The sequence below is a fragment of the Anastrepha ludens genome, chromosome 3, assembly GCF_028408465.1.
Source record: "Anastrepha ludens isolate Willacy chromosome 3, idAnaLude1.1, whole genome shotgun sequence".
NCBI classification, from domain to species: domain Eukaryota; kingdom Metazoa; phylum Arthropoda; class Insecta; order Diptera; family Tephritidae; genus Anastrepha; species Anastrepha ludens.
In genome coordinates this window covers 124223977-124250933 of record NC_071499.1, presented here as the reverse complement: position 1 = coordinate 124250933, position 26957 = coordinate 124223977, and the positions used below count along the sequence as shown (strand labels likewise).

Below are 26957 nucleotides of genomic sequence, written 5' to 3'. Positions count from 1 at the left end.
AAAAAAAATTAAATTTATTTTTATTTTTTATTTATTTTAAAATTTACAACATTTTTATTTATTTTTTTTTTTTCTCTTTTTTCAAAAAAATTTTATTTGTTTTTTTTTTAAGCTTCAAAACTTTCAGTTGAACAAAATAAAACGAGGCTAATATTCGGAAAATTTTCTCTCAGACATTCTCAGACCTCTAACATTCAGAAAACTCTCTCTCAGACACAATTCTTAAATTTTTTTCTGAAAAAATTGAAGTTTGTAGTTTTTTCTAAAAAAATGAAGACTTTTTTCTGAAAATATGGGCATTTTTCAGTTCGCAAAGAAGATTAAAAGAATAAAGCTTTGAGTTGCAGTACCGTCTCTACAAATTTAAATTTTTCAGGCCTACACGTTTCACAAAAAAAATTAATTTTTTCATGGTTAGGATGGAAATTTGCAAAGAAATGTCTGTTCTCGAAAAAAATTGGATAAAAAATCCAAATATTTCTTGTGAAAAGTTTAAACATTTTTTGACAAAGGAAATCAAAATATTCAATAGACAAAATATTGTAATTTAAAAAAAAAATTTATTCTAATTTTTGTTCTGTTTAGATTTTTATTCTAATAATTTTTAAGTAGAAAAATAGGAAATGAAAATATTCAAATGAAAAAATATTGAAATTAGATTTAGAATAAATATTTTGTGAAAAAAATTACTTTTATTTTTTGCAAAAAATCACATATTTTCGAAACTTTTCAGAATTTTATAATAATAATTTTCGAGAAGAATATAAAATTACAAATGGGACATAAAAATATTCAAAAGAGAAACAAAATACAAAATTAAAAAAAAAAATTGCAACATTTTTCGAACCTGTTTAAATTTTTATTGTAATAATTTTTAACTAGAAAAATAGGGAGTGAAATTTTCAAATGAAAAAATTTCGTAGATTTTGAAAAAATTAAAAAAAAACTAAAGTAGTTTTCAGACATTTTTAGATTTTTATAATATTAATTTTCAAGCCGGATAAAAATTAAAAAAAAAAATGTTCAAAAGAAAAAAATATTTGAAATTTACCCTTTGTAAAAATTCCAACATTTTTCGAAACTTTTTAGAATTTTATAATAATAATTTTCGGTTAGAATAAAAATTACAAAATGGGAAATCAAATATTCGAAGGAAAAAATATTAGAATTTTGTTTTAAAGTTACAAGATTTTTCGAAAATTTTTAGAAGTTTATAACAATAATTTTTATGTGGAATAAAAGTGAAAAAATGAGGAAACCAAATATAACAAAAAAAAATATATATAAAAAAGAATAACCAGAAATATTAAAAATTTATTCTTTCAGAAAAGTTACAATATTTTTTGAAGCTTTTTAGAACTTAATAAAAATAATTTTCGGGTAAAATAAAAAACATAAAATTAGGAAACCAAATATAAAAAAAAAAAATTTTAAATTTGAGAAAATAGAAATAAAATAATTTTTAGAAAAAAATTGCAATAGTTTTTCAAGATTTTTAGAATTTTATAATAACAATAACAAATTTTAAAATAGGAGATCAAAATATTTAAAATATTATATTTGCTTGTTTTTTTAAGTTTCGATATGTTTTGAAGCTTTTTAGAATATTATTATAATAATTTTCGTGTAGAATAAAATTTAAAAATGGGAAATCCAAGTATTACAAAAAAACAAAAGAAAATAAAATATATTAAAAATTTATTTTTTGAAAAGTTAACAATATTTTTCGAAACTTATTAGAATTTCATAATAATACATTTAAAATATATAATAGTAAAAAATTTTCCTGAAAAGTTTTGAAGAAATTAATTTTGATTATTATTCCTTACAACTTTTTTTTTCATCTAATATTTGCATACTTTTTTCTACACTTTTCGTTGAAAATAAATCCACATGCATTAGCAAATTCTACACAAATTCCGTCCACAAACTACCTACTGTGGCATATGAGAAAAATTTACATAAATTTATTGAACACAAACTAGGATAAGTAAAAAGAAAAACAAGAAAGAAAAATAAAGCAAAATTTGCAGACGTTGAAAAATGTAAATAAACTTTAATTGAAGAAACGAAAAACAAATAAAAATAAAAAACTCTGTTGTTAGATGCTCTGGCAGCGAATGAAGGAAAGTGGACGTGGTGGGTAGCGAGCGGTAAGCACAGCTTGATTGCCTGGCTCTACAGCAAGCAAAAGGGGGCAAACAATGGAAAATGTGTAGTGGTGTGGGTGATTGCAATGCGAGTGCAACAATAAACAATTTCTGCTGAGGCGGCAAGTACCGCAAAGGGTTGTGCAGGTTCTAAGGGCGGGCAGAGGGTCAAAGAGCTCTCGGTTTAACAGTTACATGCGCTTTCTAGTTTATTTAATAGTTCTGTTCTTTTGTTCTGTGCCTCTGTCTGTTGTTTGCAAATGGAAATATTCATGCACATCAAATAGACAATGTGTGTGTGTGCGCACATAAATACTTACATACAAACAGACACACAAATGCACATATGCGTAAAAAAGTTTTGCTTTGTATTTATTATGCGTACGTACATCCATGCAAATTACCATTTATGCGAAAGTCAGTGAACGCGTGGATTAAATATTCATTCATATGTTGTTTTTTTTTACTTCAGAAATGTTTGCAAGTATTTCTGAGCTATGAAAATAAAATGAAAAAAAAAAAAAATTGAATAAATAAATGCAAACAAAATTATTTCAAATTTAATTTTATTTATTGAGATACAAAACAAAATTTCTTATGCAAATATGGATATGCACATTTTCAAACCGAGCGCCAATGAATGGTACCACAAAGAAAATAGCTGCATATTTTCGTATGAATGAAGAACTGCTTTGGAGGAGTCAGTCCGAGATATACAGCTTAAAAAGATGAAGGTCAGGTTAGGTAAGGCTTAGGTGGCGGTTGCTCTGCTATGGGGTGCACATAGATTATACTGCCATTACCATAGCTCATTTGAGCGAATTCTCATTTGTGTCTCGTTTTACATCTCTCTGTGGTAAAGACATTTCCTTTTCTTAAAAAAGTTGGAAAATTTCATTTATTCGCTGAGTCCAAGTCTGCTACACATTTAAAGAAATGCGTGCCATGAATAGTGGTTTAGGATATTCTTCAACTACTCCTCACCTCTTCGGAAGCGAAAAAGCCATTTGAGGTGAAGCGACTCCAGGATTGTTCAGTTAGTTCAGATAAGATGGGATATTTCTAAAAAAACATCAACTCAGTGGTGCCCAAGAAAGATTTACCCAGTCAAATCCTAACATTTTTTAAGCCTATCTAAACTTTTACCTTATTTAATCGACCTCTCCAGTAAGGTTTTTTTGTTTTTGTCGGGACACCTGGCTGAGTGCTTTAGCCACAGTTAGCTCCATTGTACTGCACTCGGATTCCCTTTTAATTTTCTTTAAATCTACCCGACCTCCGAAGAAATCTGAGCAGATCTTGTGGGGCCAAGGTGGTCGCTTCTTAACACATCAGTGCCAAAGACCTCAAGTCTGTCTCGAGCGACGGCGGAGCCAGTGAGGTTATGCCTAAACCGTTTAGACCTTTGGATAAGTTGTTTCTCAAAGGTCCGCAGCGCTGGGTTTTTCCATAGAGCTGAAGATTCGTACACGATATGCGACCTCTTTCTCAACTCTACAACTCCTAACTGGCCTGTTATGTGGAGCTCCGAACCTGTCGGCCGTATGACCATTAGTCTAGTGTGCCGAGCTTCTGTAAGTTCAATGTTTTTTGTTCATCGGATGTTGACTAAAGTGAATGCCTTACTCTGTAGGTGCCCAAATCCGTACAACTACTGTTAGTAGCTATTCCATCTTCCTCCTCAACTTGCGAAAACAGAAAATCCAATGAGATCTGTATGCTCCGACTTGATTTCACAAGCCTTTCCTCAGTCACCTTTCGCGCAGACTCATCTGCTTCCTCATTCCCAGTTTGCCTTCGATTTAGTTCCGATCGACGCTGTGCTGTTGAAGGGATTGTCGAAATTCTCATATTTTAGGAAAAAATTCTTGTAGCTTGCTAACGATCTAACGGCTTTGATTGCAGTTCGACCACGCACAAGGAAAATAAATTTTAATGAGCGAGCTTATCATCTCACCAGCTTTGACACCATGTCATCTACTTAGATCTCGACTCAAGAAACGCAACAACGGTTTGAAGATCAGTAAGATTCTCTTAGTGCGAGTTTCTCGGGGAAGCTGGCAGATCTTAGATCTCGGCTTAAGAAACGCTACAATGGTCTGAAGATCTGTGAAATTATCTTAGTGGGAGTTGCTCGGAGAAGTCGCCAGCTCTCGTTTCACCGTCCTTTTCTGAATCGGTCCAATCGTGAGGAATCGTAATCATGCCACTGAACAATTTAAGGAATAATCAAGTGATATTAGAGGGTTAGTTCTGTATTTATTTATCTTAGGTGCCCAGCATGAGGGTTCTAAGGCGGATCTATTATTTGCTAGTTTTATGTATTTACAATGATAGAGGGGCGCTTGCGTTATGAGAAGACTTTAAAATAATTAAATAATTGACGCTTTCATTTCTGTTAGGTGTTTGGCCGAGCTCCTTCTGCTATTTGTGGTGTGCGTTTGGATGTTGTTCCACAAAGTCGTAAGTCGATTCCGAACGGCAAATGACAGAAATGCACTCGGAAGCTTACCATTACCTGCCGAGGAGCTATTAGAAAAAACTTCTTCTATAATTTTACTGCTTCATGCACGGAGATTCGAACCAATGCAGTCCCAAATGATAGTGACGCACCAACCCATTCGGCCACGGCGTCCGCATCCTCTCCATATCCGGAGATCTCTACAACATTTGCAACACGCCTCGCAATCAGTTTGTTCAAGTATTTTCCATATTCAATCTCTACTTTCGAGAAGGTTCTGTTGTTTCAGACCGAGGTGCTAGAAATCACGACTTGCACCAGCAAAAACCTCTACAAAGGTTTGAAGAGCAAGATTAGAGTTACATATATTTGCAGATAATCAACGAGACGTGTACAAGCAAGCTCTTTAAGATAGTGGTATGATATTCTTCAGCTTCCTGTAGTAAAAAACATATCCGCTCGGTACCTGACCACTGCGGCAACGACGGAAATGGGGTCGGATTCGCAAAAATCTTTACGCGACTGAAACAATTTTGTGAACTTAATTTTTTATCTTACAGATCTATAACGAACCAGAACCTTAAGGAGTATTCCTAGAACCGAGTAGGCTGGTTAACGTGGAGATTCAGCTAGAATCCAACTAGCGCTTCCGCCCAATTTGGTTGGCACAACTTGTTTAATGGCTATTGACAGCATGACTACATGCAGTCTGTGTGTTTTTAGGGACTTTATTAGGTTGTTGACGTCTAAGCCAAATAGTTGCTCGAGACCCCCGAACAGTGGCTTGCCAAGGGTTTACATTCTCAACTTCCATAAGGCAGGACTCACAGAGGAAACTGAAAATCGTTTCCTCTTTCTCTGTTTTTGTACAACTGTGACGAAATGAGTAATGGAATGTAATAAATGGCCTCAAACAGGTGAAACTTTTTGGTTATATCTTCTGTAGAAAGCGGATTAAGCCGATAGGTGAATCTAATATTAGTTTCCTCACTTACAATACGGCCACAGTCGACTGCATTCTCACATACACCGATTCGTTTTTGAGGGTAATGAGACGCCCGCGCATATTTCTGGCTTGTTCAGACAGAATTCGAAACATTTCAACTTTTCGGTCGCATCGTCGCTTCATTCTGCTGAAACAAATTTTCTATCTGTCTATTCACGGTCTATTATGATAAAAGTATGCGTATTTCATTTTTATGGCAACACTAAAAATTCTACTCCATCAGTAGATATAAACAGCTACTTTGCAGTGTGTGCTATGGCGTATACGTAACCAATAACCACCTCATGCAAAGCAAAAGGCGTGCGAACAGACATACGCTGGAGTACGCCTCTACATACCATAAATATGAGTGTGTATGTGTGTATGAGCTTGCATGAATTAACATGTGTTGGCATGTAAAAAAAACCACACACAAATACACACACAAACTGGCTACAACACTCAGGCGTAAATATGCAAATATTGTATGAGTTAGCGTTTGTATGCGTGCGAAACGGAAACGTTTGCGTTGACTTGGCGTGGTTTGGCAAGTAAATGACATGTGGTGGCGTAAAATGTGGCGGCAATGGCAAGTGAAGCGAAGCGAGTGAGTGTTGCTAAAAGTCAGAATTCCTTGCATGAGTTTATAGGTATCTGTGCGTCTCTTTGTGTAAGTGAATAATATGCAGCTGTGGCAAATGCAGCGCTCACAAGTCGCAAACACTCTTCAACTCTACCCCTCTTTCTATGTACCCACCTCCCTCCCTCTACCTCGCGCACAAGCACTTAACTTTTTATCATATCTATGTACCTATTTGTTGTTGTTTTTGACTTCAGTCGCGCTTCCGTTGTCTTTCGTTTCATAACTACCGCCGCTGCCGAGCTACAGCTATGCGTTCATGCCACTGTGTTGTGATGCGCGATAAGTGTAGGTACGTAATATGTAGGTATGGTGTTGAACGCACAAATGTCACTCCTCCCACACATACATACATACAGTTCGTTGGTGTGCCGGAAAGCGGTTTTGGGCAACGGAAACTATAATAGTTTGCCAGCAACGCCACCAACGAGTGACTTCGCTTACCCAATACGCACACCTCTCTCACTCCAGTGCCACCGCTCACGCTCATTACTGCCTCTCAACAACCACTGTGACTGCCGAAAAACGTAGCGTACGATCTCCCACACTTCCGCTATTGCGCGCTTCACTCCCATTTTTATTGCTTTGCAGACTTCGTTGTCGCTACTAATTTTTTCGTGTGTTTCTATCTGTCGCTTTATGAGTGTGCGCGCATGTGGGTGTGGGGGAGTGTGTGTATGTGGGGTTTTTACATTAATATACATTTTTTGGCTGTATATCGATCGATGTTCCAACACCAGCAGCAATAACAACAACAACATAGAAATGGGACAACAACCACAATTAAAAGTTGTAAACACGCAGCGTAGTAATTTTTTTTTTTGGTTTTTTTATGTTTTCATAAAATTTTTCGGTTGGATTGGCAGGGTTGCCGTTGTTCGTGCGTGTTGTTTTAGATTTGTTGGTGTTATATGGATGCAGTGTTGCTTTGTTTGTTGCTTTTGTAGCTTCTACTTGTGTTTTTGTTGAGCTGTTTTTGTTTCTGCGACAAAAGTCAATGAAACTGTGGCGGCAGCTCGACTTTATTGTTTTTCCCGCTTGCGATTTTCTTTCTCGACTTCTTCTTTTGCCAGAAATGACAAAATAAAAAATTATCGAAATTTATTTTTAGAAAATATTTTGTTATACAGGTATATGAGAATAAAAACTTAAAAAAAAGAAAAAAAATGATTTGCATTAAAGAAGATGTGTGCGAAAAGTCTGTGGGCTTAAAATACATACATACGAGTATATGTGGGCATGGGTTTAAAAACCTGAAAAGGTCTCAATACGGTTACTCTTAAAAACAATTTGGAAAGCACCTAAATTATCTTTTTGTGTAAAAAAAATTATTTATCTTTGAAAAATGTTGAGTAAAAGTAAAAAAAAAAAAAATTGAAAAAATATAAATAAATATAAAAATGTTGCGATCGAAGAAATTAAAAATTATTTTATTTCTACCATATTTTCGCAACACTCATTCATAAAAAACCTTTAGAAAAAATGTTATATTTTATTGCAGTGTTTGCTTTAGAAGAAGGAAATTGCAAAATATTTTCGGAAAACTGTAAAGAGAGTTCTTCACAGAAAATTTTAAAAGATAACACTCGCTGTTTGGTGGAAAACAATTATAGAAAAAAAATTTGGTAAAAAGTGTAAAAAAATCAAGATCTTTCGGAATCGAATAAACTAATGAAAAAATATTTAAAATTAATATATCAAAAAAATTTAAAATTAATATATTTAAAAAAATATTTTTGTAGGAATCATAGCAATCCATGATTATAAGAATCATAGCAACCCATGATTTGTAAGAATCATAGTTGGCCATGTACATTTTGTTCAATCGTTATTCTTAGTTTTCATATGTATAAAAATAAAAAAAAAATAAATAATTGGCGCGTACACTTCTGTTAGGTGTTTGGCCGAGCTCCTCCTCCTATTTGTGGTGTGCGTCTTGATGTTGTTCCACAAATGGAGGGACCTACAGTTTCAAGCCGACTCCGAACGGCAGATATTTTTATGAGGAGCTTTTTCATGGCAGAAATACACTCGGAGGTTTGCCATTGCCTGCCGAGGGGCGACCGCTATTAGAAAAATGTTTTTATTAATTTTGCTTTCACCGAGATTCGAACCAACGACCTCTCTTTGAATTGTAATCACGCACAAACCCATTCGGCTACGGCGGCCGATATTCATATGTATAGTTAGTTGAAATAAAGCAACCGTAGCATTTACACGTGCGTTTCCTTTTTACGGATATATAAAGGTAATATAACCTTACATTGGTTATGGGCCCAGATCACGTGGGCAATTGATTTTGTTTATTTTTTTTGGTTATCGCGTTGATACGGAAAAATGAGTGCAATCGCAAATATTGAAAAACTTTCCCAGGACAATTACGCGACGTGGTCGGTACAGGTAAAAAGCCTGTTAGTAACATTAGATTTGTGGGAATATGTGGTTGGCGAAAAGCCGGACGAAGAGATTGCAAGGGCTCTCTGGGTAAAAAGTGACCAGAAAGCTTTGGCAACAATTACATTGTGCGTAAAATCTAGCGAATTAATACACGTAAAAAGTTGTGCAACTTCAAAGGAAGCGTGGCGGGTCCTAAATTCAATTTATTGCACAGATAGTGCCACGCGTAAGGTTGCTCTATTTAAAAAGTTAATACACTTTAAAATTTCCATGCAAGACAAGTTCGCAGCGCGTGTAAATGAGTTTCGTTCAATTTTTGAGGATCTTAGAGAAATAGGAATTGTGGTGCCAGACGATTTCATCTCAATTTTGCTTCTCTGTAGTCTCCCTGATGAGATGGAAAGTTTTGTTGTGGCTATTGAAAGCCGGGATACCTTGCCGAAATTCGATGCGTTGGTGTCAAAGATTTTGGAAAGTGAAATACGCCAAAATGAAAAATATTCAACTCCTGATGAAAAGGTGTTTTTGGCCAAGTCCAAAAGTCGATCAAAAATTGTGTGTTTTAAATGTGGCAAAAAGGGACATATACGTGCCCAGTGTAAAGTGTCAATGCCTAAAGAAAAAAGAAATGAAAAGGCATGTTGTTTGTTTGAAGAGCGAAAAAATGATAGTGACACGTGGATTTTGGATAGTGGTGCTAGTTTACATATGTGTATGAAACAAAGTTTTTTCAATTCAATTGAGCCCAGAAGGCAAGAAATAGTGCTTGCAACGGGAAAAACAATTTATGCGGAAGGAATAGGTACGGTGAGCTTAAAAACGGAATTTATGAACTTAATTTTACATAATGTGTGGTATGTTCCAGAACTAAAATCAAATTTTTTCTCAATTGGCAAAGCCATAGAATACGGTCATTCAATCAAATTTTCGGAAAATTACGCACTAATGGAAACAAAAGAAGGAGAAAGCATGTTAAAAGCAAAGTTAGTCGGTGGTGTATTTGTTGTTAAAATGACAATTAGAAAACCGGTTGAAAAGGTAAATGCCTTAATTGAAAACAAAATGTTGGAAAAGTGGCATAAAAGATTCGGACATGTAAATATAAACGATTTGCGAATTCTGTCAAACAAAAATCTGGTACGAGGTTTGAATATAAGTGGCGTTCATAATTATCAGTGTGTAACTTGTGCTGTTTGCAAAATTCCTAGCTTGCCTTACAGTGCATATGGTAGGGTATTATCGGAAAACGTGCTGGACTTGATTCATACAGATCTTTGTGGTCCCATGCGGGTTAAATCGTTGGGGGGAGCGTCATATTTCATTACATTTATTGATGATTTCTCCCGTTAATATATATGACAGTGTATTTTTTGAAAAATAAATCTGATGCTTTTGATGCATTTAAACCTTTTGCTGTGACTGCGGAGACACAGATAGGCCGAAAAATAAAAACTGTGAGAAGTGATAATGGTAAAGAGTTTGCCAATATGAGGTTTAAGCGGTATTTTAGTGAAAGGGGTATTGTTCACCAAGCTTCAGTTAGCTATTCGCCTCAACAAAATGGTGTGGCTGAGAGAGCGAACAGAACATTAGTGGAAATGGCGCGTTGTTTACTCGAAAGTTCGACATTGCCTCAATATTTGTGGGGAGAAGCCATTAATACATCGGTGTACTTGAGAAATAGAACAATAACTAAAGTGTTGAAAAACTTAACTCCTTATCAAGTGTGGTATAAAAGGAAACCTTCGGTGTCACATTTTAAAATTTTTGGCTGTGACGTGGTGGCTTTAAAGAAAGGGCCATATAAGGGTGGCAAATTCGATACAAGAGGCACTAAACTAAAATTTGTTGGCTATGCCGGAAGTACTAAAAACTATAGACTTTATAATCAAAACAAGCGGAATATTGTTATAGCTCGTGATTGTATATTTTTTGAAACGTCTTTTGAACCAATTTTAATACAAGAAGACGTTAGTGAAGAAGTACCTTTCTACCATGAAATAAAAGAGTCATCTCAATCGGATGATGGCAAGTGTGGTGAAATTCAGAATGAAAGTGTTGTTGAAGAGCAACTCGAAGACAATGGCGATGATTATGATGAGGGGTATTCTTAAGATGAAGAAAACGACCCGGTAGTTACGCGAAAAAGAGGTCGAGGAAGACCAAAAATTATTTTAAAGCAGCTAAATGAGTTTGTTGAAGCTGTAGATAAAGGGCCGGTATCGTTTTATTTAGGTATGGAAATAGAGAGAGATGCATCTACTGGCACAATATCAATTCATCAAGAACATTATGTGAATCAACTACTTAAAACATGGGGAATGGACTCATGCAAGTCGGCAATTACACCTTGGGTTGATGGCACGGTACTCAAGAAGTGTGAGAAGCAGTGTAACGATATTGACGCGATGCGATACCAAAGTTTAATCGGAGGGTTGATGTACCTGGCGGTAATATCTAGGCCAGATATCGCCCATGTTGTATCTAAATGATCACAATTTAATAATCATCCACATGAAGTACATTTTAAAGCCGCGAAGCACGTGTTACGATATTTGAAGCAGAGTTCAGCAGGGAAAATTACTTATTCATCTACAGGCGAAAATTTGGTGTGCTACACAGATTCCGACTGGGCTGGTGACGTATCTGATCGCAAATCATACAGCGGTTACGTAGTATTCATATCTGATGGTCTGGTTTCTTGGGAATCAAAAAAGCAGTCTTTCGTTGCCCTCTAGCTCTATGTCAAGGCGCAAAAGATGTTGTTTTTCTTCGAGCGTTGTTGCGTGAAATGGGGTATGACGGATACGTAAATGAACCTACGAACATGTATTGCGATAATCAAAGTGCACAATTTTTGCTGAAGAACCCGATGGTGCACAAGCGCAGTAAACACATAGATTTAAGAATTCATTACGTCCGTGAGTTGTTTGAAAAGGGCGCAATCGAGGTACATTTTGTAAATTCTGATGCAAATGCAGCAGATATAATGACTAAACTTTTAAAGAAATTGAAACATAACAATGGATGTAAATTGCTAAAGCTTACAATGTAATTAAAATGTACTCAAAAGTAGCAATATTATTATTACAGTTTTGTCGTAATGAAAATATTAAAATACGGAAAATTTTGAAAAATGTAATTTATAAAATAACTGGGTTGAGAGGAAGAATTGTAGGAATCATAGCAACCCATGATTGTAAGAATCATATCAACCCATGATTATAAGAATCATAGCAAACAATGATTGTAAGAATCATAGCAAGCCATGATTTGTAAGTACATTTTGTTCAATCGTTATTCTTAGTTTTCATATGTATAGTTAGTTGAAATAAAGCAACCGTAGCATTTACACGTGCGTTTCCTTTTTACGGATATATAAAGGTAATATAACCTTACACTGTTAAAATACTTATTTCGCAAATATGTACATAATTCTCGCTCTTTGGTGGAAAAATTAAATATAAAAAAAATCGTAAAAAGTAAAACAAAAATTGAAATCGAATAAATTAAAAAAATTTTGGTGGAAAGAATTTACATTAAAAAAAATTTGGTAAAAAGTAAAAAAAAATCGAAATCAAATAAATTAAAAAAATATTAAAATAAATATATTTAAAAAATATGCAAAATAAATAAATAAACAATATTTTTAAAATAATAATATTTAAAAAATATTTAAAAATACTCATCTCGCGAAAAGTATATTCGAAAAATAATAATTATAAAAAATAATAGGACTATGAATAAGTTCGTGCGGTTTTTTTTCGAAATTTGAAACTTTATTGACGTAAAATGGTTACAAATTTAATATTCAAAATATTGTCCATCGCTTACTACTACTTTTTCCCATCTTTCTGGCAATTCACGGATTCCCTTTGTGAAAAATTCGGTCGGTTTTGCCGCAATCCACGAATCGATCCATTTTTTGACTTCATCGTAATTACGGAAGTGCTGGTCAGCCAGGCCATGTTGCATCGATCGGAAGAGATAGTAATCGGATGGCGCAAGGTCTGGACTATACAGCGGGTGGGGTAGGACATCCCATTTGAGCGTTTCTAAGTATGTTTTGACCACTTGTGCAACATGTGGCCGAGCATTGTCATGTTGCAAAATAACTTTGTCGTGTCTATCGGCGTATTGCGGCCGTTTTTCTCGCAGTGCTCGGCTCAAACGCATCAATTGTCGTCGGTAGACATCCCCCGTAATCGTTTCATTCGGTTTCAGTAGCTCATAATACACAACACCCAGCTGGTCCCACCAGATACACAGCATAACCTTCAGGCCATGAATATTCTGCGCCGACGTCGATGTTGAAGCATGGCCAGGGTATCCATACGTTGCCCGACGTTTTGGATTGTCGTAATGGACCCACTTTTCATCGCCAGTCACAATTCGATGCAAAAAACCCTTTCTTTTGTGCCGTTGAAGCAGTTGTTCGCATGCCATAAAACGGCGTTCAACGTCTCTTGGCTTCAATTCATACGGCACCCAATGGCCTACCTTTCGGATCATTCCCATGGCTTTTAAACGTTTGGAAATGGTTGATTGATCAACTCCCAAAGTTTTTGCAACCTCTTCTTGCGTTTGAGCCGGATCTTGATCGAGCAATTCCTCCAATTCGGTATCCATGAACTTTGGCGACGCACCCTCGCGTTCTTCGTCTTCCAAGCCAAAATCACCACTTTTAAAGCGTGCAAACCACTTCTGGCACGTTCGCTCAGATAGAGCATGCTCACCATAAACTTCCACCAAGATACGATGACTTTCGGCTGCTTTTTTCTTCATATTAAAATAATGAAGAAGAATTCCCCGCAAAAACACATTATTTGGCACGAAATTCGACATTTTCAAGTGTGGTAAAAATATTGTTGTTTACGCTTCAAATAAAAAACTTATACTGACGTTTGTGCCTTACGACAGTAGCTCTCCAATGAATGTTTGGAAATGTGGATCGATGGAATAATAATCAAGTTACGCCATCTGTTGTAAAACCGTAACGAACTTATTCATAGTCCTATTATATATATTTTCTTTAGTCGTGTTTACTTTAGAAGACTACGAAAACTAGCGCGTTTTCAGAAAATATGAAAAAAATGTTAAGGAAAAATTTGTAAGATAACAAAAAAACGATAAAAAATATTTGGAAGAAAATGTGAAAAAAGTTCTTAAGAAAATTCTTTCGAAGTTTAGGATATTTGCTAAAAATATTTGTGGAAAAAATATAAAAAATTTAAAAAAAAAATTTAGATAATAATAAAAATTTGTTAAAAATATTTGCGAACAAAATTAAAAACAATTCTTAAAAAAACTTAGATGACAATAAAAACTTTCTAAAAATATTTCCGGACAAAATGTGAAAAAATTCGTAGGACAAAAATTTAGATGATGATAAAAATTTGCTGAAAATATTTCCCGACAAAATGTCAAAAAAAACTTCTTAAAAAAATAATGATGATAAAAATTAGCTAAACAAAACTCCTATTGAAATATAATTATATTAAAATATAATTTTGAAAATCAGGAAATAAAGAATAAAAGGCTTTAAAAAAAATGTACCATTTACATGCCTAAGAATTGAAATGATAATACAAAGGGGAATATTGTTGGCATGCATTTTTATCATTATAATCTGGTAGATAATTTCATGGCAATTATTTTTTGAATATCCCGGCTACGAATTACATGGTTCATTCGATCAGTCCAATTTTTGACTACTAAATCTGAATAGGAAATCTAAATGAGCCTAATCAGCAAAAATGCGATTCAAAAGATGGTCATTTGGCTTCAACTCTTCCAAGAGCTGTATTTTGAGGAGCATTAAAGTCAAGATTCTTACGTAAAATTTTTTACGTAGAGGAAGAAGAACGACAATGAATCGACATTTCGGCGTTTTCTTCAACACTTCGCTCTATGAACTTCGCGAATAGATTTTTTTTCAAAGTAAATTGAGTGACCACCGTAGAAACGTCAATTGAGTACCTGATGTTTCTCTATTGAGCTTAGAGAGCGCCCACGCGGTTTATAGGCTCTCAGTTTAGCAACAAACTGATTAAAATAAAGAATTCGAGTGAGACAGTTGCGAGAGTGCAATGCGAAAAAAATTCGAAATAAAAAGTGTAACTCACTTCAGCATTATTGCGATCATCTACTATTTATATCTGGTTTATTTCAAGTATTTCTCCATATTTGTTCCTAACTTGAAGACACATTTTGCATATAATATATAGCAGGAGAAATCAAGTTTCAATCGAAAACAATAACTGCAAAAGTTTTTAAGCAGGCTTTTATTAAATTTGTGTTGCTTGAATGCCGGCAGCAATTTGTATAACTAAATATATCTAACGCTCTCTGGTTTTACACGATTTGAGTGACTTTACCCCAAATCGTCCTACTTCGGAATTTATCGTTCTTTCAATTGAGGGTCTACTATACTACAAAATTCAACAACTAACCAAAAATACAAAAAACAAAAATCATCAAACCGGTAAAGTCAAACTGGCTCAAGGCAGTGCAATGACAATAATTCCGATATATGCAAATGCGCTATGCACAAAAGGCAAAAAAAAGGCAGAAATAACAAATTACGACAAAATGGGCGTCTTACTGCACTTAACGTGTGTAAATAGTTGTTGTCGTTTTTTTTTTGTATTCGAAAATTCCTCCACCATCTTACACAACAAATCAACAACTATAACTTATCTTTGCCATTGTTGTTAACTGAGGGTAGTGTCTCCGTGATGTTATGGTTGGCGTTCGGTCTCTTCCTCACCTCCCCTCATTCCTATACCCTATTTGCGCACACCATACTTCTCATGCTGCCCCCTCACCATATTCTTTCTCACTCTGATACAGTTGGTTAATATTCCCCACATTCAAACACAGCTATATTTTGGGCTTCCTTGCGTTAGTTTGGGTTCTCTGTCGTTATACTATATTTTGCGCAGCTGTTGTTGCAGTCATTCTTTTTAGTACTCTTGAGTCTTGTTTTTGTTTGCTTGCACTCCACTTACAATACACATACAAATACACATACACACATCCATACGTGCATAAGTACTTTTGTCCACACTCTTGCAAGTCGTTAGCCTGGCGTCGAAGGTCAAAAACAGCTGATTACATAATTAAGAATGCACGAAAAATGTGTGCATGTGAATTCGTGCGTGTGTGTGTGTGTTTAAGGATAATAAATGACGAAAACTATACAAGAAAAGGGATGACACTCATTGCGGTATTTATGCACTGTTAAGTTGGCTGACAAGGTGACAAGAATAGAAAAAAAATGTTAAAACATGAAAATAAAGCTTTTTAGTTTATGAAGACTTTAATAAATTTGTTTTATATAAAATTTGAATAAATAAACAAAAACTCAGCAGAGATAAATATTAAGAGTAGCTTAGATTACTAAATTACAAGCAGCTTGAAAAGCATTTTTAAAACAAAAATAAATTATAAAAAAAATTTTATTTTGAACAAGAATGAAAAAAATAAAACAAAGTAGAGTTGGAACATTTTTATATTGTTTTTTTGTTGTTGTTTTTCAATTACATGTAATTTAAGGAGCCTTTTTAATGGCGAGTATAAACAATTTTAAACAAAAATAAAAAACAAATAATAAAAAATATTTTTACTTCACAGAAAAAATGTAATTTTTTAATTGTAATAATATTTTTTTTGTAAACTGAGAATTTTTCTTGATCATCAGAGGTTTTTTAAATAGAGTAAAGTTGGAGAATTTTAAAATTATTTTTTGCTAAAATAAATGAAAAACTATAATGTTTTTGTTTTTAAATCCATGCATATATTTTTAATAAAAACTTTTTTTTTAATTTTTTAATGAAAATAAATTTGTACTTTTTGGATTTTCTTTAAAAAAGTTTGGACATTTTTTAGATCTTTTTTGTTAAAAAAATTTTTGATGAACAGAATTTTATAATATTGTTTTTTTAACCAAGAATAGTACAGTGTTCAATATATGTCTTTTGATTAGGAAAACTTTAAAAATAGTTTAACAATTTTAAACATCGCAATTTTCTTTAGGTATAATTGGAAAGTTTATTACATGTAAACATTTTTAATAAAAAAAATTAAAAAAAAATTTTTAATGAAAATAATTTTATAATTTTTTTAATGAAAATAATTTTATAATTTTGTTTACCAAGAATAGTACATTGTTCAATACACTTGTATTTATTTTGATTGGGAAAACTTTAGAAATATTTTAACAATTTTAATCATTAAACCTATACATTTTTAATAAAATACTTGAAAAATATTTTATCTGAATTTTCTTTAAATAAAGTAAAGTTGTAATAGTTAATTTTTTTTGTTAATATAAAGTGTATGAAAATATTTTTAATAAAAAAAAAATAAAAAAAATTTTTTATGAAAACATGGTAATTTTAAAAAAATTGTAATGAAAATTATTTTATAATTTTTTTTTAAGAAAATATTTTTATAATAAAAATAATTTTTTAATATTTTTTTTAATAAAAATAGTTTTATAATTTTCTTTTACCAAGAATAGTACAGTATTCAATACATTCGTACGTATTTTGATGGGGGAAACTTTAAAAATATTTTAACAATTTTAATCATCTCAATTTCCTTTAAATAAATTATACTTGGAAAATTTTGATTTTTAAATTACATACATATATTTTTAATAAAATTACATATAAATAAATTTAAAAATTTTATATTTCATCTGAATTTTCTTTAAATAAAGTAGAGTTGAAACTTTTTTGATTTTGTTTGTTACGTTACATGTAAATATTTTTAATAAAAAAGAATAATACAAATTTTTTTTAATAAAAATAAAAATTAATAGAAACAATTTTTTGATATTCGAAAAATATCTGTATTAAATATATGTTTATTAATGTTTTTTGTTTCTTTTTTTTTTGTTTATCATTTATTTATTTTCTTTCCCTATTTTTATGAATAAATGAGTAATTTGTAATTTAATTAAAAAAGTGAAATTAAAAAGGTAAAATTAAAATGTAATATGCAAATACGAAATATGAGTAATAAATATTACTTCAAAAACAAAAAATTGGTTAATAGGTATACCAAAAAATTATTTTTCTAAATCCCACAAAATATGCCTAATTTTCAAAATCCGACCAAAATTACACCCTAGAGTCAGCTTAAAACAAATTCTGTACAAACTTTCAATAAACAAAAGCAGCAACAACAACCGCAACCACATCAACAAAAACAAAAACAAAGGAATCATTTAAAAATTCACGCCCAAAGGACTAATTTTATGTTTAGACGACAAATTTAGTTCGAAGAATGAGTAAATGTTGCTTTGAGCTGCTGACTAACCGATTCAGTCCATGTGTGTGTGTGTGTGTGAGTGCGCAAATGTATAAAAGTATGCGTGTGTGATGAGCACTTGTCTGTGTACGGCTTTTGTGTTTGTGCATTGGTCATGACCCGCAAACGGACGTTCAAGTGACGGCGAGCCGTAGTTTATGCTAAGGACGTGCATACATATATGCACACACACACAACCAAAAAGAACAGCGATCAAATAATTACATGAAGTGCAAAGAAATGTTGTACGAGTTAAAGTGGGTCTGGTGTGAAATTCGCGGTTGGTTGTTTTTGAGAGCTTAGCGAGAGAGAAATATTAGCTTAGAGGGAAAATTCTAAAGAGGAAACAGAAGGAAGCATAGCGAAAAATTATTTATATTTTTCTTTTATTTATTTACATTGTCATTTATCAATAGCAGCTCTTCCAACACAAACCCTTTTTAGAAGCTTACTAAATTTGCCTTCATATATGCAGCCACTTTTTCCTACTGGGCTACCAGAACAGCTTAGTAGTTCACCATATGTTAGACAGATTATTTTAACCGCCTTCACTTTACGCCGCATTATTTCATTAAAACTTTATCCATATTTTGTCACTCACTCCATGACAATTTCTGCTACTTGGCAATACTCTGCCCTAGAGCATTTTAAAGTGAGGCATAGATATTTTGAATTTACATACAAACAGACATATGTAAACATTTCAGCAAAAAAGGATAGAACCCCTTAATTAGTCATGTGAAATTTTGAATGCCTTTTAATTAAAATTAAAATAAAACCCAAAAAGTTTGTGAATTTCATTTATTTTCATAGAGAAACTTAAATACTTAATAAGTTTTTATATAAAAAAAAGTGATTTTATTTAAAAAAGAATTATGGGGTTAATATCCTTGCACCCTGCGCTATTAGTTAACCGTAACGATGTGTAGGGATGGGCATAGAAACCTCAGAGGGGAAGTACGCACAATAATTTTCCGCTATGACGGGAGGGCACGCACTGAGAGCTGGTGGGATGTGCTGATGATGGGCTGGCAAAGAGTAGCCACTTGCAGCTCTGCTATGAGAAGAGAGACTTCCTTTATGTTATATTACTGCCGGTGGTTCCAACTCACCTAATGTATAAGTGCATAAGACGAGCTTGATAGAGAATACCTAGATGAGCCCAGTATTCGAAGACGTAATCTGTGTTATTGCCGGGAAAATTCCTATGGACAATTAAGTCCATTGTACTGCATTCGGGTTCCCTTTTTAATTTTCTTTAAATCTACTCGACCTCCGAAGAAATCTGAGTAGATCTTGGGGTGCCAAGGAGACAAGTTGATCGCTTTTTAACACATCAGTACCAAAGACCTCAAGCGTGAATCGAGCGAAGGCCGGGCAGAAGCGCAGAAATTGGTCCGCCGTCTCATCCTCCTCCACATGCCGGGTAGAGTGCACTAGTCGGTGACCCTAGAAAGTCGGCCGTCAACAGTTCAACCAGCTGCCTACAGTCTCCTCTGCTTAGTGACAGGAGGGACTGCGACAGTCGGTCAGACATAACAGGTAACATCAGTTTTGACCATCTGCAGCTTTTCTCAGCCTGCCAATCTCGTATGTGGGTTAGAGTAACCCGTTTGCTAACCGTGGCTTTGATGGCTGCAGAAGGGAATGCCAGAACGGGCTCCGAGGTAAGGGAGTTGGCCTCAGAACCCATTCTGGCTAAAGAGTCCGAGATCTCGTTACCCGCGATACCCACGTGTCCCGTGACCCATGTTAACATCAAGATATTATGTCTACCGACATAGTTTAACCTGAGCTATGGACTTACGTGCACGCGCATTACATCAACTTTCTGACAGACCAGGAAGATGGGACTCATCCCCCATTGGTCGCTGGAATCACGAGCTCATCCTGAACGTCGAGACATGGTTGCAACGTAGATTTGGAGAGGTTGACTTTTACGAAACAAAGTAACTGATTAGACATGGATGCTTTCAGCATTATCTACATAGATTTAGGCTGGTAGCTTCCCCATATGAAGACTTGGAACCAGCTTGAGCTTGAAGACGGGTACCACGTTCTATTCCACATGCCGCGAGGAGTGGCATACAACCGAGTGTGTCTGACCTAATGAACGTCATCTGCAGCTCAAAAAACTAGTGGGATGCGGCATGTAACTTTGCTAAGCTGGTGATACGGTCGCTGAGTGAGCTCGATGAACAAAGGCGAAGAGGTGAGCGGTTTCAACAGCAATAGGTAGAGGCTCATAGCTATGATACGCCTGGGCCTGTATTCATTTAGAAGCTTAGAGTTCCAATGGAGGTCGAATAGAGACGAACTGACGACAATCACAGACGACTGCGAGTTACATCACTCACGACTAAATCATACAGGGACAAGATGGTATTAGTAATGACATTACCGCACTTTCGGTGTCCCTTTAATACCACCTACAGTGGAATGAATTAGAGACTATCTTCGACGTATTATCTCCATATGTCCCACGCAGAAGGCCTGTGAGCATGCTCCTATTGTGGTCAGTAGACTCAATCTCGGCTCCACCTCGATGTAATGCAAACATGTAGTCCCGGGTGGAAGTCAGCCGTAGATTGAACGTTTGTTTTAGTGGGAACCTGCCCCATTATTCATTGGTGTGACGGTACGAATTGAATGTGTTTGACATTTTTATCCTCTCCTCCAAAAAAAAAAAATACCCAGATGAGTTGATGATCTAAGATTTGGCTTGTTTAAAGTTTACACCAGGTGGGTGGGTTAATTTTCGTCCAATAAGCGCGAAAGATTCACAGAGAAAAGGACGCGAAATTTCGGTTTGCAGTGCACAAAAGTATCAGACATTTGGCTGGGAGAGACTCAGTTTCCTGAAGTGATAGCGGAGGCTTCCGTGTCTTGAGTCGGCATACGCCATCTCTGCATAAATAAAGAGTCTCTGTAAACCTCTTTCACTTAATTTAATATTCCTCATTTAATATTCCTTTATTTCCTTTCATTGTATGAGAGACTCAGTTCACAGAAGGAGAAGAGAGCGACGGCTCCCGTGTTTCGAGCCGGCGTATACAATTTCTGCTTAAATTCCGGAGCCTCTGTAAACGTATTTCACTTAATTTAATATTTTAATTTCCTTCCATTGTATGAGAGTCTCAGTTGACAAAGGAAGAAGAGAGCGAAAGCTCCCGTGCTTTGAGCCAGCGTATACCTTCTTACGGCGTAAGGAGGCTCTTTTAACATAATTTAATATTGTTTTCATATCCTCTCAAGAAAGCATTCATAAACTGCTTGCACTGCCTTTGTATCCACGCCTTTCGTAAACTCAGTAAAAAATGTCTTTCTACTAGACAGTCCTCGCTAGTTGCCGTCAAGACCCTTAAGTAATGATGTACCACTCAGAGTAAGACCACATGGAAAGGCATCATCAGTTCTGCTGTAACTTCAGATACTTCAGAGTTTATCCTGCTTACGGAAGCTCGCTTATAGTACGCAGGGCAAATTCTGAAGACTCACAAAGCTACATCGAAACTGATGATACTTAATTATCGTCGCACGGCAGTCGGTTCTACGGTATTGGAATTAGCCCAATTTATACCCGGCCAAGTATCTCCACCTCATTTTTCCACGATTCATGGGAAATGTTTTTCTAATATTACTACGACAAAAAATGTGCCCTATCATTTCTAACGGTTTGCGAGTATTTTTTGGGTCATCAGACCATAAGACCGGTTCTTTGGCTGCCGGCGCACTCGACTATCAGCGCTCATGTCACTGTTGACTGTTATGACTTTGAAATTTTAAGAGACTTCGTTTGCCTAGGAACCTGATTTAACATCGATAAAAATGTCAACCTTGAGATTCAACGGCAATTTCTCCAACAAGTGCTACTTCGGACTAAATAGGAAATGGAGTAGTGAAGTCCTCTCGCGACGAACAAAACTAATATTTTATAAGGCTGTCACCATGCCCGTCCTATCGTAAGGTGCAGAAGCTTGGACGACGACAATATCCGATGAGGAGTATCTTAGAGTATTTGAGAGAAAGACTCTGCTGATTCCGATTATCTCTTTGTACCACCGTTGAAGAAAGCGTAGAATTTCAGCGAGCCTAATTAAGAGGGAAAGTGGAAGGGAGAAGACAGTTTATAAAAAAAGAGGACAACAACATGAAGAGCTCAAAATGCTACAAAAAATTGTTCCAAAAAGTTGTACAGCTGCAAACAGAGTTGAAGACTGGTTGAGTTTTTGGTAAGACTAACAAGGGCAGCAGGCCAACCTTCATAAGGCATATTGGAATTACTTCTGCCCTCTCCCAAATGTTGAAAGCAATGCAAATAATGAACATAATGATGAGCCCGCATCCTCAGCTGAACAAAATTAAAAATAAATAAAAAATGTAGAGGTCAAAAAGCCGGCAAGAAAGATTTAGCCTCAGCTTGAAAGATCGTTACACACGGGCTAAAACCGAGGACAAAGGAACGACGAGCTGTAGGGCGGCATATAAAAACTTTATAAGTCGAGTCAATGCTACGGCGCTTAGAGAATTTAGAGAGAAAAAGAGTAGGTTTCTTATTCCAATTGGCGCCTATTGACTGCCAGACTGGCGCGCTTTACTGAATTTGGTTAAATTCGACTGCGCCAACCAATAAGAAGAAGAACAAGAAGAAGAAGAAGAAGAAGGATAGCACAAATTGCTTGTCGATATGCCTAGAAGTATGCAAGACCGTGGCTCAGTCATGTTTGTTTACCGCACGATCGATGTTTTTTCCAAACGTCTGAAGAAAGAATTGGTGGTCCTCGTGTGGTTCGAGCCTGTGTAGCCATAAAAGCCACTCGAGAAAGAATTCGTAGAAATCCCCCTAGAATGCAGAAAATCATGTCAAGGAAAATTAATACTTATATCGACCAGATCCATGTCAAGACTAACTGGAGATGACCTCCACATGAAAGCCCTCCGTCGCTCAAGTGGTAAACTTTTGACAATGCGCTTAAAGAAAATTAGACTCGACAGAGGCAAGCAGCTTCTTCGATGGCACGCGGTCAACGGCTTTGAAAAAATTCTTTTCACAGGTGAGAAAATGTTCAATGTTGAAGAAGTTTTTAATAAGTAAAACGACAAATTCTATGCAAAAATTTCTAAAGACGTAATAAATGTTGTTCCAAGGGTTCAAATGTTCAAAGGGGTTAAGACAGGGGCAAAAATGTATCAGGAGGATGTTTTAGAAGGCGTGGCGATAATCCTGGGTTCATAGCCGCAGAAGATTGCCTGCCTGGAAGTCCAGACCTGAATCCATTGGACTGCAGTTTTTGGTTAGAATCGGAGAAAATGTCCCGTCGAAGACCTCACAGAAATTTGGAGAGTATCAACCAATCTTTGGTTCGAGCAGCGAAGTCAATACCCGTGGAATAGCTGAATGGCTTAATAGTTTGAAGGCTTGTGTAAAAGCAAATGGTGACCATTTTGAATGAAAATGAAAATTTTTTTTTTAAATATTTACATGATTAAATAAAACTAACTTCATTAAAAAAGTACTATGATTTCATACCTATAACGAACTGAACTTGCAATAGAATTTATGACAGGATTAAATATGTTTTCCTTTAACTCCTCGTGGAGCATCATAGGGTGTCAGTACTTGGAAGTTTCAAAATTGAATTGAATTTTTATTGCAACTTTTAAAATTTTCTACAGAATTTTTTGTAATTTCATTTAGCTGTGCCGGATTTCAAAATCCTACTAAAAGATCCTTTTTAAACTCAGCACGTGTTTTGAATATGCTTCCTTTTACCAATCTAGAGTTCTTGAAATTTTTCTAGTGTGCTTTTAGGGGTTGATATGGCTTTTTGGCTTAAGCCAATCATTTTCTGTGCATAATATTAATCTACTGATTTTTATTATTCTTAACTTACCTGAAAGCTTCTGGTTAGGCTTTGGTTGTTGTAATATTTTCTGTTCAAATACCGCTCTGTTTTGTGTTTTTAAAAGCTAACGAATTGCCGAAATTGTTGTTATTATATAGTTGAATTATTATTGAATAATTTATATTTTGTAAAATATTTTTTATAAATATTTTAATAAATTTTTGTAAAATATTGCGGATTTTTTTGAAATTGTTTTTTTATTATTTAATAATAATTTTCATATTCTTTTCGCACAATCGCTATTTTAAACTTCCATTTTTATTACGATTTTATTTTATTTTACTTTTATTTGCCAGTTTTCTTGTTGTTGTGCAATCAATTTGTCCGCATGGTCACTGCGAATCACTTCTCGTTTCAGTACATTTGGGTGTGTTTGCTTGTTTATGTGTGCTCATTTGCGTTGACTTCGAACGCCCTGATATCCCCTTTTATGCTAATTAATATTTATGTAATCGAGTTGTTTGCTGTTTTTGTTGCTGCAGTGGTTGCTGTTGACGCAGCTGCTGTGCTTCAAACGCTTGCCGCTGTTATTGTTGTTGCAGTTACGCCTTTCAGTTGCTCTTTGGCTTATGACATGCCGCCTAGCGTTGTCACAACAACAGTTTTTATATAAGTTCGAAGTAATTTTTTTTTAATTTTTGCGCAAATTAAAAAAAAAAAAAAAATTTTAAATAATTTCTCACTACTTGCGCAAATTTCGCAAGTTTCACTTTTCTCGCATTAATTAGCAAAGCTTCCTGCTTGACAGCAGCTGAATGTATGCTACAATTTTACTGTTCCTACTGCTGCTCCGTTGCTGTTTGGACTTTTTTGTTACTTTTTGTCTACGCTGGCTATTGACTTCTGATGATAGCTGCGTGCGTTTTGTTTTCACGCTGCTTCTGGTATTTTCTGCTGATGCCAAACACCAGTCAGCCTGTCAGTCAATCTCACAACAACAATTGTTTAGTTAAAGCAGCGCTTGGATTTGCCTTGCAATTTGTGTCGTCGGCGCCTTCAGTGGATTACTCCCACTTTGGATAGCTCCCCTAGCCAATATTGCATGCTTTGCTCGACTACTGTTGTTATAGTCGAAATCTGTATTTTTTTCGTTTCTAATATCGCACAGCTGCTCGTTGCTTTGTTCACCACAAATTATTCCTTCATTCTATTGTCCTTTCGCAAATATTTTTACTGTCTCCTCTGGCCACAATAATGAATGAATGCACTTGCGGTCGCTGTGAAATTTCATCTGACTCATCTGACATTTGGCTTTCGGTTGAACGCATTGGCATTGGAAGGAATTGAGGTGGTACGTGGAATGCCAATTTTGTGGATTGTAATACAGCTAAACGACTGTCAGTAACGTTATCTTGACAATTGGTCCTTGTTGAAGGACGAACCTGTCCCTAGTATAGTTCACAACCAACAACTAATGTTGAGCAGGTGTCACCATGGACAGGATGTCCATGAAAAAGTATATTAACAGGATATGCGTCACCTTGTATTTATTCTGGCGAAGGGTGCTTTAGTGGCGCAGAATTAGATATCGAAGCAAGCGCCTTCGCTTGAGCAAGAGCGTAGGTTTGGCACACGGAGTCGAAGCAACGACGAAAGAGAAACAGGGTGTAAAAGAGGATAAGGTATTTTAATTACATTTTTTATTTCATGTTTCATGTTTGATATTTTGTATTTTAAATTTTATATTTTAAATTTATAATTTAAATTTAAAATTTAAAATATAAAATTTAAAGTATGACACGTAAAATAAAAAATGTTAAATAAAATATAATTAAATAAAAAATTTAAATATGTTTCAAAAGTTAAAATATAAAATTTAAAATATAAAACATAAAATAAAAAATGTTAAAGAAAATACTTTTTCCTCTTCTACACCTTGCTTCTCATTCGTTCCTTTGGCTGCGTGTTCTGAAGATATAAAATTTAAAATATATTTTAAAATTTAAAATTTAATTCCTTTTAAAATTAAAAATTTTTTAGATTTTGGTTTTGAAATTTTATATTCTATATTCTATATTCTATATTTTATATTCCATATTTATTTTTTTTCCATATTTATTTTTTTTTTTTCAAATTTTTAATTTTTTCCAATTTTTTTATAGTTACTTCTCACTTAGGACTTTAGCGAATAAGTTGAAAATAATTAAAAATTAAAGCTTATAATAAAGCCAAACAAAAAGTCTCCCCTAAGCTCTCACTATAAGTTTTCAGCTCCTGCCATCTATGCCTGTATGCCTGCTTTGAAGTCAGCCGCTTATAAATTCACCATAAACAGAGGGGGACGCTTGTCATAATCCAGCCAAATACAGTAAAAATTCATAAAAAAACTTGTAAACCACAAATAAAAATAAGAAAAGCCGAAATTCATATGCCACTGAAGGCGTGTGCACAGCTTCCGCAAAGCCTGCTGCTTCCTTTTACCGCCGTGTTCGTGCGACTGCTGATCCTGCTGGTGCCATTGATCCTTGTCAAGACGATTTGTACTTTTCATTGTTCTGTAAAAGTGTAGGCTGTATACACACACATACTTAATGAGGTATATGCACACACACATATTTGTATGCGGCTAATCATATAGTCCACATTGGTCCAGTCACTCAGGCGCAGTTGGCATTGTCGGGATTTTCGCGCTTAAGGATATCAAATTTCAACGCAGGCAATTGACTGTGCCTTTCTTTGCATTCAACTGAAATCTATACTCGCTCGCTGGGTGAGCTGGTCACAATTGAGGTTATCTTCATGTGTATGAGTATGAGTATGAGTAGGTAGCGGTACTTGCGCTCTCACATGAAGACGTAGGTGTACATGTACACGCATACTTTTAAATGCAGGCGCATTTATTCACTTCTACTCTAATGACCTTCGAAGGGACGTTAGGTCGATTATTTAGTTTGATGACGCGCGTTAAACATTCTTGATACTGAGTATTGCAATAGTTAATATGTTAATGGGGGCTAATATTCGATTAAAGCAGTAATTAAAATTGAGTAGGAATATTTAAAATTCCCATGAGGCAGATTCTCTCGACTTGAGGTACTATAGTTGAGCTTTCTGCCTAGTTTAACTTTTTGTTAGGCTCAACTTTTTGTATAAAAGCTCA

At 34.9% G+C, this 26957-nt stretch overlaps 1 protein-coding gene across 1 annotated transcript in view; it reads right to left on the bottom strand.

The window, feature by feature from the left end:
* The window catches only part of LOC128859003 (uncharacterized protein CG3556), a 64183-nt gene extending 39102 nt beyond the window's left edge, over positions 1 to 25081 (bottom strand). The window contains exon 1 of the mRNA XM_054095657.1: positions 23846 to 25081. The gene's annotated coding sequence lies outside the window, so the exon portion shown is untranslated. The remainder of the gene's footprint in view (positions 1 to 23845) is intronic.
* Between the last annotated feature and the right edge of the window lie 1876 nt (positions 25082 to 26957).